We start from the raw sequence: 14,259 nt of genomic DNA on the forward strand, positions 1-14,259 counted from the left end.
GGATGGCCAGTGACCAGAATAACACTGAGTTTTGCATCTGGGGAGAGGCATAGCTATTTACATTGGAAAGGTAATAGTTATGGAGATAGACAAAAGGAATAGCAGATAATAAGAAAAATAAGGCTGATGACTAATCATTAGTCTAAGTTATTTATACCTATTGTCTAGAACAAAGAGAAAGAAGACTGAAAATACAATGAAAGAACATTTGGGAAGAAGAAAACATGCATGATATGGTTCAAAATAATCTAAGGTAAAAATAAATTTAAAATAGAAGAAGGAGGAAACCCTATAAAAAGCTGCAGAAATTGTAGAGTGTAAAAAGAGAAAAAGCCACTGATCAATTAGGTACTTATGGCAACATCTGGAAAAGCTGATAGCAAATAATAATTGAGCACTTGCTATGTACTAGACATTGTGCTAGGGTCTGAGGTTATAAGATTAGGGAAAATAAAGAAAATATAATAAACACAAATGATTACTGAACTCACAATTTTTTAAACCTTAGTGGAGATAATAATACAGAAGCATTAAGAAGTAATTATAGGTCAAAGATATCAAAGAAATGTGTACATATTAAGTGGAGGAAAGAAAGAAATAGATTTATAGCTTAAGATGTCTTTATCTATGCATATGTATAATTACACGAAAAATTATTTAGTTTTTATCTTAACCAAAGCCCATTATCTAGTTGATAATTATCTTATTTGCTCTGGATGTATTACCTGTGTGGCATGGAATCAGGACAACTACATAATTTGTAGAGCTCCCATTTAAAAATAATTAGGAATTTCAAGACATTAACACTAGAGCATTAAACCAAGTGTGGGGTTTGCTATGGTCTGAATGTTTGTGTACCCTGCCAAACTCATATATTAAAATCCTACCCCACCAGTGATAGCATTAGGAGTTAGGGCTTTTGGGGAGGTGATTAGGTCATGATGGTAGATCCCTCATGATTGGGATCAGTGTTCTTAAAAAGACCTTAGAGAGTTAGCTAACACCTTTCACCATGTGAAGACATAGCAAGAAAGTACTATCTATGAACCAGAAAGCAGCCACCCACCAAACACTGAATCTGCTGGCACCTTGAACTTGGACTTCCCAGTCTCCAGAACTGTGAGAAATAAATGCTTGTTGCTTGTAAGCCACTCAATTTGTCGTATTTTGTTACAATGGCCCAAATACACTAAGACTAGGTCCTTTTGCATATACGGCCTTTCACAGGATTTGTGCCCATGAATCCAACCCTGTATGGAATTCATTCTACCAACATCATTGTTCCTTTTCAGCCTCTATCGAAGTTCCTCTCTTTACTGATCTCTATATGTTGAGATGCCTAGGATCACAGGCCTTACCTACACTCATCTCACGGAAAGCCCAGTGAGTTTCAGAGCTTTGCAAACTGAATATGCAATGATTCTCAAAACTTTATATCCAGGCTAGGGTTTTCTCCAGAATTTTAAACTCATAAATCCAAGTGCTCACTATATCTCTCCATCTTGCTGTTAAAAAGACAATTCAAGTTCAGTGTCTCAAAACTTCATCTCAAGTTCAACTCCTCATGTCTCTCTCATACCTGCTTCTCCTACAGTTCTGCACATCACATTGATTGCATCACCAAAGTTCTAGTTTCTCAGAGCCAAAATGAGAAAATGTTTTTACATTTCATTCTATTTTAAACTGATTTCTAATGTATCATCTTCCATGATCTGTATTCAAAAGATACCAGGATCTAAATTTTTCTTAGTATGTGACCATTAATTTTCTTTTTTTTTTCACACAGCATTTCACTCTTGTTGCCCAGGCTGAAGTGCAACAGTATGATCTCGGCTCACTGCAACCTCTACCTCCTGGGTTCAAGCAATTCTCCTGCCTCAGTCTCCCGAGTAGCTGGGAACTACAGGTGTGTGCCACCATGCCCAGCTAATTTTCATATTTTTAGTAGAGACAGGGTTTCACCATGTTGACCTGGATGGTCTCTATCTCTGACCTGTGACCACCAATTTTCTAACTGCCATCTTCTCTTGCCTAGATCACTGCAGTTGCTGCTTGGCTAAGCTTGTTGCTTCTAGACTCATCCTCCTCAACCTATTCTCAACAGAGTAGCCAGAATGATTCTCTTAAAACTTTGTGCAGATGAAATCACTCCTCCAAGCTTTGACATGGCTCCCATTTATCTTGAAGTTTAAAAAATCCTTAAAATGTCTGGCAATACCATATGAGATTCTGACCTCTTGCTATGTTCTTATATTTTCTCCTATTAATTTTCATTTATTCCTACTCCTGTCTACTCTTCCTGAGTTCCTTCCCTACTAAGAAACATTCTCTGAGAATATCTGCACAATTGCTTCCTCACATATTTCAAATCCTGTCAAATCTCACCTTTTCAATAAGGCCTATCCTGACATTCTCATTTGAAATTGAAACAACTCTTTGGACTTACTCTCCCCATTGCTTCAGTCTCCCTTACTCTGCTCTAGTTTTTGTTTTGTTTTGTTTTTCTGTATTTTTTCACATAATTTATGAGGCTTGCTTTTTGTCTCTCTTCCTATACTAAAATAAAAACTCTGCTAGGACAGAGAATTTTGTTTTGCTTAATTGTGCATCTAAAGCATCTACAAGTACAGCATTTGGCATATACCTAGTGCTCAAAAAACAGTTGTTAAAAAAGGTATAATAAAGTAAGTGAATACTTGGAAGGAACTATACGCTAACTATGCAGCTTAGTATCCTGTGGAAATATTATAAACAGAGCAACTGGAAATAAATAAACTCTATAGCTCTATGAAGACCTGATAAGTACAGGTTAAAACTACAGAGATACTATTTTACTGTTATTTATAGTGATGGCAGTAATAAAATATACACTTATTTGGGGATATCAAATTAATTTAGTTCTATATTAAATGTTTCTCACTCTATCCTTTTGTTTTCAATAACTTAAATATCAATAAATGTATTTCCTTATGGGTATTATTGCTAACATTTAAATTTCTGACCTCCAAAACAGCAGGAATTGATTAACATTTAACAACATGGAAATGTGAAGAAATGAGAAAATTAATTATTGCACCTCATAACTCAGAGCTTATGGCTTAGTTTTAATGCATCATGTAAAGGCTTTAGACTTCAGAGAATCTATTTAAAATTTGTATTCTTACACACTGGAATGGTAAATAAGGGGAAAGGACAGAAAGAACTCAATTCAATCTCATTCAAAGACCCAGTCACCATTGAAGTTTAATGCAAATAAATAATCAGAAAAAAATGGCATAATCTTTAATCATCCTCATTAAAGCAACAACAACAGAAGCCAAGCAAATATTGTTTAAATGGCATATTTGTCTAATTTCCTATCATCCACTTTATACTATGGTATAAAGAAGAGAATTTGGGCTTCAAGGAAAATGAGAAACAGCATCATTTAAAGGTTTAAACAATGTAGAGTTAGGGATGCTATTACTGGAATGATTCTTTTAAAAATACAACTCTGATTGTGCCACTATTTCGCTTAAAATCTGCAATGGGTCCTCTTTGTGATCACAATCAAAGTCAAAGTCATCACAATGCTCATGGCTCTATAAATTTGGGCCTTCTTACCTGTGACCTAATTTCTACCATGTTTCTCATCTTTATCTGCTCCCATCACCTTGACCTTGTTTCTGCTCCTTCATCATTTCAGATACTAGGGCCCTTAAGGTTGTGTTTTCTCTTCTGGAATATACTCCTCCTCAACATCTGCATAGCAACTCCATTAACTCCTTTGGTACATACCCCATTTCCAATGATCACCTTCTTCATGAGCCCATGAATACACAAACACATAAACATGAATTTAATATTAGATGTCTTTGTGCTTAATGATAAATGCTAGATGCATTCCAAGTAAAGAAAAAAACAAAAATGTCCACCATCACCAAAATTACTACAAATTATTGTGGAAATACCAGCCAATTCAATTGTGTGCACACATGCGCACGCACGCACACACACACACACACACACAAACACACACACACCCCTGTGTATGTAATTATTGCAATTTGAAGATATTTACTTAAAAATCTATCAATATCATTCTAGAAATAGAATCTTTTAAAATTAATTTAGCGAGCATCAGAAATTTTATAAATTTTTGCTAGTACTTTAAAAAAATTGTAATGAATGCTAATAAATATACTTCAGAAATTGACAAGATTTATGTAAAGAAAGCAAGAAATCTCTAGAGAACATAAAGTAAAACTCAAACATATTAAAAGGCTATTATAAAATAATAAAATAAGAGACTCAATCATATAAAAAGTCAGTTTTCTTCAAGCTAATCCATTATAGAAATCTAATAATGTCTTAGTCAAAATCTCATATCACAAAATAATCTTACAGCTTCTGTAAAAGAGTATGTAAGAATTGTCATAAAAATATACAAAAAACTGAGTAATTATTATGTTTTTTCCCTACCAAGTACTAAAATAGATTATAAAACTGCAATTTTAAACATTTTATGACACTTTTTCTTTTAATTCTGTAAATTAAAGTCTTTATTATATACATTTATGAGTTTTTGTTAGTTAATTAAGTTTAGTCTTCTAAGTATAGATTCATACTATCTTCAAAGAACAATTTACATATTTTCTATCCAATTTTTATGCCTTATTTTTTCCTCTTGTCAAAATGCACTAGTTCATATTTTCAAAATTATTTAGTTATAATGGCAAAAAAATTGAAATTCTATGCCTTATTGCTAAATTGTGAGAATGCTTTCTATGTTTCTTCATTAATCATTGAATAATTGCTTGGTTTGTGCCCAAAAAGATACATTTATGTATATGTCTATATATCCTTAATATTGTAGTATTTTTTGTAAGAAAAGATGTGAATTCTCTTATATTTTCAGCATTAATAGAAGAAAAAAATTATCTTTTTGTCTTGCTAGATTAATATTGTTTTTATAAAATTTTCCAGTATTTGCATTCCAGGAAAGCACCCTAGTTGATTGTTGCCTATGATTATTTCAATGACATTTTAATTTAACTGCAATTTTTCTAGGGATAGGGGATTGCAGTGGTATCCAGATGTGAGATCTATCCTAACTGGTTGCTATGTTTTATTTCTATTGGATTTGGTATCAATGTTTTAATTGTTTTATCAACAATTATTTAGATGCTTTTAGAAAATCTTGCCTGGAGCTTTCAATTTTTAAAGTTTTGACAGAATTAACTTTCAAGTGCTCACTTTGGCACCACATATACTAAAATTGGAACAAGACAGAAATGATAAGCATGGCCCTGATACAAGAATCACACACAAACTCATGATAACACACAAATTTCATATTTTTCCAACACTGAAATTCAGGAAATCATTCCCAAGACACATAGTCATCAGATTCTCCAAGGTCAAAATGAAAGAAAAAATATTAATGGTAGCTAAAGAAAAGGTCAAGTTAAAGGGAAAGGAAGCCCTTCAGACTAACAGCAGACCTCTTAGCAGAAACCTCACAAGCCATAAGAGACTGGGATTCAGTATTTAACATTCCTAAACAAAAGAAATTCAAATGCAGAATTTCATTTTTGGATAAACTACACTTCATAAGTGAAGGAGAAATAAGTTCCCTTCCAGACAAGCAAAAGCTGAGAGAATTTGTCACTACCAGACCTGTCTTAAAAGAACTACTGAAGGAAGCACTAAATACGGAAAAGACCATTACCAGCTACTACAAAAAAACACATACGTATGCAAAGCACTGACACTATAAAGCAACCAAATAAACCAGCTAACAGCATAATGACATGATCAAATCCACACATATCAATACTAACCTTGAATGTAAATGGGCTAAATGCCCCAATTAAAAGGCACACAGTGGCAAGCTGGATAAAGAATCAAGACCCACTGATATGCTCTCTTCAAGAGACCCATCTCACATGCAATGGCACCCATAAGCTCAAAGTAAAGGAATTGAGAAAAATCTACCAAGCAAATGGAAATTGCGGTTGCAATTTCAATTGCAAACTAAGAAGTTTGCTAAAAACAATACAATTATGTGAAAATTGAATAACCTGCCTCTGAATGACTTTTGGATAAATAATGAAATTAAGGCAGAAATCAACAAGTTCTTTGAAACTAATTAGAACAAAGATACAACATACCAGAATCTCTGGGACACATCTCAGGCAGTATCAAGAGGGAAATTTATAACACTAAATTTAGACTTCAATAGGACAACCTAATATCACAACTAGATGAACTAAAGAGCGAAAAGAAAATCAATCCTGAAGCTAGCAGAAGACAAGATATAAGCAAATTCAGAGCTGAAGAGAAGTAGATCAAGAAACCAAAAAAATATATAAATAAAAAAAATAAAAAATAAATAAATAAATAAAAGATAAATCCAGGAGTGATTTTTTGAAAAAAATTAATAAAACAGATTGATTGCTAACTAGGCTAATAAAGAAGAAAAATGAAAAGGCGCAAATAAGCACAGTTAGAAAAAAACAAAGGAAATATTACCACTGGCCCCAGAGAAATATAAATAACTATCAGAGAATATTATGAACATTTGTATGCACATAAACTAGAAAATCTAGAAGAAATGGATAAATTTCTGGACATACACACCCTCCCAAGACTGAACCAGAAAGAAACTGAATCTTGACCACCTCCAAAATTGAATCATTAATAAATAGCTTACCAAAACAACAACAAAAATGCTGGGACCAGGCAGATTTATAGCCAAATTCTACCAGGTGTACAAAGAAGAGCTAGTACCATTCTTACTGATACTATTCCCAAAAATAGAAGAGGAGAGACTTCCCTTAACTCATTCTATGAGGCCAGCATTATTCTGATACCAAAACCTGGCAAAGATACAACCAAAAAGAAACCTTTAGACCAAGATCCCTGATGAATATTAGTGCAAAAAGCCTCAACAAAATACTGGCAAACCAAGTCCAGCAGCAAACCGAATCCAAGAAGCTTATCCACCACAGTCAAGTAGGCTTTAACCCCAGGAAGCAAAGTTGGTTCAATATAAGGAAATCTACAAAGTGATGCATCACATAAACAGAACTAAAGACAAGAAAAAAAAAAAAAAAAGAAAGAAAGAAAAAAACAACCATGATCATCTCTATAGATGCAGGAAAGGCATTTGGTAGGATTCAGTACCCCTTCGCGTTAAAAACTCAATAAACTATGTATTGAAGAAACACACTTCAAAATAACAAGAACCATCTATGACAAATCCGCAGACTGCATTATACTGAATGGGCAAAAGCTGGAGGAATTCCCCTTGAAAACTGGCATAAGACAAGGAAGCCTTCTCTCACTGCTCCTATTCAACATACTATTGAAAGTCTTGGCCAGAAAAGAAAAGAAATAAAAGACATCCAAATAGGAAGAAAGGAAATCAAACTATTCCTGTTTGCAGATGACATAATACTATATCTAGAAAACCCTATAGTCTCAGCCTCAAAACACTTTTAACTGATAAACAACTTCAGTAAAATCTCAGGATCTAAAATCAATGTACAAAAATTACTAGCATTCTAATACACCAACAATAGTTGAGCTGAGAGCCAAATCAGAATGCAATCCCATTCACAATTGCCACAAAAAAAAGCATAAAACAGCTAGAAATAAAGCTAACCAGGTAGGTGAGCAACCTCTACAATGAGAATTACAAAACACTCCTCAAAGAAATCATAGATGACACAAGGAAATGAAAAAATGTGCTTATGGATAGAAAGAATCAATATCCTTAAAATGGCCATACAGCCCAAAGCAATTTACAGATTCAACGCTATTCTTACTAAACTAGCAATGGCATTCTTCACAGAACTAGAAAAACTATTTTAAAATTCATATGGAACTAAAAAAGGCCCAATAACCAAAACAATCCTATGCAAAAAGAACAAAACTGGAGGTATCATGCTACCCAACTTCAAACTATACTACAGAACTACAGTAACCAAAACATCCTGGTATTAGTACAAAAACAGACACACAGCCCAATGGCACAGAGAGCCCAGATAAAAGGCCACACATTTACAACTGTCTAATCTTTGACAAACCTGACAAAAACAAACAATGGCAAAACGACACCCTGTTCAATAAGTGGTGCTGGGATAACTAACTACCCATGTGCAGATGATTGAAACTGGATCCTTTCTTTATAACATATACAAAAGTCAACTCAAGATAGATTAAGGTCTTAAATGTAAAACCCAAAACTATAAAATCTCTGAAGACAACCTAGGCAATACTATTCTGGACATAGGAATTCGACAATACTTCATGACAAAGACACCAAAAGCAATTGCAACAAAAGCAAAAATTGACAAATGGGATGTAGTTAAACTAAATAGCTTCTGCACAGAAAAAGAGACTGTTGACAGAGTAAACAGACAATCTACACAATGGGAGAAGATTTTTGCAAATTATGTATTTGACAAGGGTTTGATATCCAGCATCTATAGGAAATTTAGACAAATTTCAAGCAAAAACCAAACAAGCCCATTAAAACACAGGCAAAGGACATAAACAGATAATTTTCTAAAGACATATACGTGGCCAACAAGCATATGAAAAAAAAAGCTCACCATCACTGATTATTAGAGAAATGCAGATGAAAATCATAATGAAATATCATCTCACACCAATCAGAATAGTTATTATTAAAAAGTCAAAAAATAACAGATGCTGGCATCCTTTACATACCCAAAGGAATATAAAGCATTCTGTCATAAAGACACATGCACAGGTATGTTCATTGCAGCACTATTTATAGTAGGAAAGATATGGAATCAACCTGAATGTCCATCAATATTAGGCTGGATTTTTTTTTAAATGTGGTACATATGCACTATGGAATACTATGCTGTCATATGAAAGAAAAAGATCACATCGTTTACAGGAACATGGATGGAGGTGTAGGACATTATTCTTAGCAAACTAAGGCAGGAACAAAAAACAAAATACTACATGTTCTCACTCATATTGGGAGTTAAATGATGAGAACACACAGACACATAGAGGGGACCAACACACACTAGGGCCTATTGGAGGGTAGAAGGTAGGAGAAGAGAGAGGAACAGGGAAAATGACTAGTGGCTTAATTCCTGGGTGATGAAATAATCTGCACCACAAACCCTTATGACACAAGTTAACTGATAAAACAAACCTGCACATTTACCCTAAACTTAAAATAAAAGTTAAAAAATAAACAAATTTTGCATTAACTAAGCTTCAGAAACATTTAATGAAGATAAGTTGTTGCTGAGGATTTTTCTATTTGTTTGATAACTTTATTTTTCTTATGCTAATTGGTCTTTTTAGATTGTCTTACCTCTGGTATAAATTTTCGTATTCTTTTTCTATAAATTAAAAAAACCAAATTTTGAAATTAATGTATATATTCACATATAATTTTAAACTTCCTTCCTCTAAATGACTATCTCCAAATATCAGTATTTTCATATTTTTGCTTTCTCCTTTTTTTCTTAAGATTTTTTATTAGTTTATTAAAACAGCAATCTCATTAATTCTACCTTTTTTGTTAATTCATTATTTACCTTTATCTTTACTAATTCTAACTTATTCTTTTCTTTACTACTTTAATTTAATCTTTAAATCATTTAGTTTGTGTGAAAACCAGGCACAGATCTACCACTTGAAAAGTTGTTCGAATGGACAGCTCCTATTCATTGTGAAATTTTCTATACCATGTTTAAGGTCTAAATTGGAAGAATCCAAACCTTGTGAGATGACTAGAAATTTTGGACACATAATCCAGAAAGCATGGCACTTGGTGGAATTTTATTACGTGAGATGATCATAATATGGTCACCATCGTTTAAAAATGGAGAGAAGTTTCAAACCAAGTAAGGCAGTGCTTCTTTGACAGTGTAAAACTTCAATCCATACTGACTGCTGAGCTCACTGATTCAGAGTATGTCCCGGTGAGAGAAAGGCAGACTCTAACCAGGCATCAGGTGTTAAATGGAATTCAGCTTAAAGATGCCTTTAGCCGAATTCCATTTAACACCTAGTCTTTACCTTTACTGGTTGAAATATAATCATCCTCTCAGCTTGCTTGTCCCTATGAAATCTCTTGTAATAGTTTCTTTAATTCATTAGTTGGCAGTTATTATTTTCAATTATCCCTCAGTTTTTACTTATTTAGATTTTTTTTTTCTGGCAGAGTTTAAGCTAGTTCATTGAGAAAAAATTAACAAAATTCTGGTAAGATTCATTTTTAAGAAAAAGAAAGAAAAGGAGACAAAATAAGAAGGAAAGCAAAGGAAAGACATTAATAAACAATTAGAATATATTAGACTACAGAGAACAAATGTATACAATATCTTACTATAACTGTTTTTGCAGCTAAATTTCTAAACAAAGTATGTAAGTAGACAAACTTCTGGAAAAATTTACTTATAAAAAGCAGCTAAAATAGGGATAATCTAGGGCATATTATAAATATTAAGTCAATTGAATCAATCATCAAAAATCTTTACACAAGTAAATACCTGACCCAGGTAGTTTTTAAAAAGAATACCAATATAATTTGATCATTACATGTATTTTTAAGAAAAAAGAAAATGAGAGAATATTCTCAAAATTTTTGAGGTTGATATAACCTTGATACCACAACTTTACAAGGGTATTAGAAGAAAGAAAAATCACAGACCAAATGAACTTATGAAAGTAAATACAAGCAGAGAGCTAATAGCTGGCAGGGAAAAGGAGCACTGCTACTTTTAAAATACAAAATTACTATCACATACTAATTTTCTAAAGTCAAAATCAATTCTCTGAGTGGATTTCTTAGCAAGAAAGTCTAAGTAGACTGGTGAAATTTCCACAGATTTTATTTGGTGACATATAAGTGCACAGAATTTTAGGTAAATGATGTATGTCTTGACAAAATAGATATATAGATTATATGCTCCCCACACAGGTGCAGGAAATCAGAAGACACCTGAGAAGCCTGTAGCTTTTATGGCCAAAGAATGATCGAATTTCAATAGAAATTACTTTCAGAAAAACAGAAACTCACTCGCAGGGAGACTATTGGTAGTAGAATCCAAATTGAACAAGACAGTAATTAGAATGCAGGAATAAGAAAGACTCAATATTCAGGTAAATAGAGGTGGAGAAATATTCACAGAATTTGAATATCAGAATATGGACATGGCCACAGAGTGGCCATTTTTCTGGAGTGTCATGGCAACAGCAAAAGGGGAGCTCTAGTGATATTTCTATTACTTCCTCTTTAAGAACACCTCTTAAAGTATAGAAAATAACATTTAATCTAAACATGAGGTAAGTGAAAAGGTTGCAATTGCATCACATATAAATATATTGTAAGAAAAAAAGAAAAATAATTTGACTAAAGCAATAACAGTTAATTAAGACATAATTTAAAAAAGAACCATTGAGTACATGGAAACTCTAATTTAACATTACAAAATTGGCTAGACAAGCTTTTTAAAAATATATTAAAAATAAAGTGAAAGATGTAATTTAGAAATAAAACATGTCACAGTAATACAATTTTTGAATAATAGTGAGTGTAAATAATAGTAAGGGAACTGATAAAGCTCAAAAAAGAAAAATAAATACAGATAGATTGGTAGATAGAGAGATAATTTTAGAAATAAAGAGAGACATGGCTGAGTATGGTGGCTTAACCATGTAATCCGAGAACTTTGGGAGGTCAAGGCAGGAGTATTGCTTGAGCACAGGAGTTCATTTAAAAAACAAACATAAAAAGAAACTACATAAATAAGAATAGAAATATTTTAAGTAACAATAGTGAAAAGAAAGGGAGAAATACAAAAACAATCAAATAGAAATGGACAGTAAAATAAAAAAGAATCCAAATATGATCAATTAAGAAAACAAAGAAGGTCCAACGAATACATAATTGGAAGTCACAGTCAAGAAAACCAAAATAATGGAATACAACAAATAATAAAATATACAATTACATAAAATATTCCCCAAATTAAGAAGCATTTGAATATATGTGTAGAATATGAACATTGCGTGCCTGGAAAAATCAATCTGGAATTGTCAAAACCAAAACATATTCTGGGGAAGACGACTGCATTTTATACATATAAGAAATGATTGAATTGTAAATATAAAAAAAAAATTAGCATCTGTCTACAGCCATACCACCCTGAACGTGCCCTATCTCATCTGATCTCACAAGCTAAGCAGGGTCGGACCTGACTAGTACTTGGATGGGAGGCCGTCTCGGAATACCGGGTGCTGTAGGCTTTAAAAAAATAAATAAATAAATAAAAATTAACATCTGTAGGCCTTATACAAAAATTTTATAGTCCAAACAAGGTAAAGAAAATCATGTATTCACAGCACTTCTTAAAAAACACAATTGAACCATATATTAAACTTTCTTAATGGAAAAAAAAAATAATACAAGGATTTCATATCCACGCAGAATTACTTTTCTTGTATAATAATTATAGAAAAATATGGGTCTTCAAAGTGTCAGGAAATTCTAGACGCACAAAGCATTCCTGAAGAAATCATTAAAGAGAAAGTTTCATATAATCAAGATTTTTTGAGGAAAGCTTTGCACTAAGGTCTACTGTTGAGCATTTTTCTACTCAACTATACTAAAGCTACATAAAAGGGACAAAGGTCAAAGAATTTTAGGCAAATGATGTATGTTTTGACAAAATAGTTACAAAAAACCCTTGAAGTATAAGGAAACAATTCAAAGCGAATGTCTAATTCAAAATAAACATATTGATTGACTTCTATTGTTAATTGCAAATAGATAATTTCATTTAAAATTAAATATTAATAGGCCAGGCACTGTGGCTCACCCTTGTGATCCCAGCACTTTGGGAGGCCGAGGCGGGTGGATCACCAGAGGTTAGGACTTCCAGACCAGCCCCTGTCCCAACTGAAAATACAAAATTTAGCCAGGAATAGTGACACATGCCTGTAATCCCAGCTACTTATGAGGCTGAGGCAGCATTGCTTGAACCCAGGAGACAAAGGTTGCAGTTAGCTGCTATCATGCTGCTGCACTCCAGCCTGGGCAACAAGAGCAAAGATAAATAAGCAAATAAATAAAATTAAGTAGTAATAAAAGAAATAGGAGAATAACTAAGAAGTTATTGATTAATTCCACAATTGTCCACAGTAGGGAACAAATTAATAGTATCTTAAGCCCAGGAAGCTAATGCATCATTATGATGATAACTACCAGAATAAAAATACAAAAATTTCTGAATACCAAAAGATATAAAAAATCAGATTATACACAAAAGATTTCATAACATCAAATAAGATGACAGAAGTAAGAGCAAGTATATTTGTTGTATCAATTAATACAAATTAACTCAAACCAGCAATGGAAAAAAATTTAAACTAAACACCAAAATGAACTATGCTTATACAATATTTTTCTGAAACCAAAATGAATACATCAAAAATTAATGGATGAGTGTCTCTCATGAACATGGAGGTAACATTCCTCAACAAAATATTAGCAAATCAAAATCAATAGCACATGAAAAAGATCATACAACATGATCAAGTGATATTTACCCCGAGATGCAAAGATGCTTAAACATTTGCAAAAAAATAAGCATTATGCACCACACAGCAAAAAAGAAGGGTCATAATCATATAGTCACCTCAATAGGTACAGAAAAAGCCTGTGACAAATTGTAACACTATTTCAAGAATAAAACTCTCAACAAATTAGATATAGAAGGAAGCACCTAAACATAATAAAGGTTATGCCTGACAAACCCACAGCTAACATCATATTCAAAGATGAAAAGCTGAAAGCTTTTCCTCTAAAATCAGGAGCTAAATAAGGATGCCCACTCTTACCACTTCCATTCAACACAATCCTGAAAGTCTCTTCTTTTCTTTTCTTGCGTTGTGCACAATGAATTCACGTGGATTCCTTTTTGATTAATCATTGTTAATATGAAGGATGGGATAATGTTCATGTTCTAACCAACAGAATTTTGCTTGTTATCATGACAAAAGTGACATCCACTTCTCACTTCTCAAATGCCTATTTACAATACTTTTTTCCTATCCTCTGCCACCAATGGATTCTTACAAATAAGTCTTACTGTTGTGATTCCTTGTTCAGTGCCCTACCTCCCATGCCTGTCCTTGCAACAAAAGTAAGACAAGTCAAACTTCTACCATGAACCTGACTTGCATTGATGCAAATTAGAAATAGCTGATTCTGAACCT

The 14,259-nt window shown here is 32.9% G+C and overlaps 1 long non-coding RNA gene, 1 other non-coding gene and 1 pseudogene across 2 annotated transcripts in view; 2 read left to right on the forward strand and 1 right to left on the reverse strand.

Moving 5' to 3' along the window:
* LOC116533085 overlaps positions 1-14,259 on the reverse strand; it is a 706,275-nt gene that overhangs the window by 64,100 nt on the left and 627,916 nt on the right. The gene's annotated exons all lie outside the window — the stretch shown is intronic.
* LOC116533137 lies at positions 5,228-5,334 on the forward strand. The gene has a single exon (XR_004261099.1). It is a non-coding gene; the product is annotated as a U6 spliceosomal RNA (small nuclear RNA).
* LOC116533135 lies at positions 12,170-12,288 on the forward strand (annotated as a pseudogene).

The sequence above is a fragment of the Sapajus apella genome, unplaced genomic scaffold, assembly GCF_009761245.1.
Source record: "Sapajus apella isolate SASKATOON/1434 unplaced genomic scaffold, GSC_monkey_1.0 scaffold79, whole genome shotgun sequence".
Classification (NCBI taxonomy): Eukaryota; Metazoa; Chordata; class Mammalia; order Primates; family Cebidae; genus Sapajus; species Sapajus apella.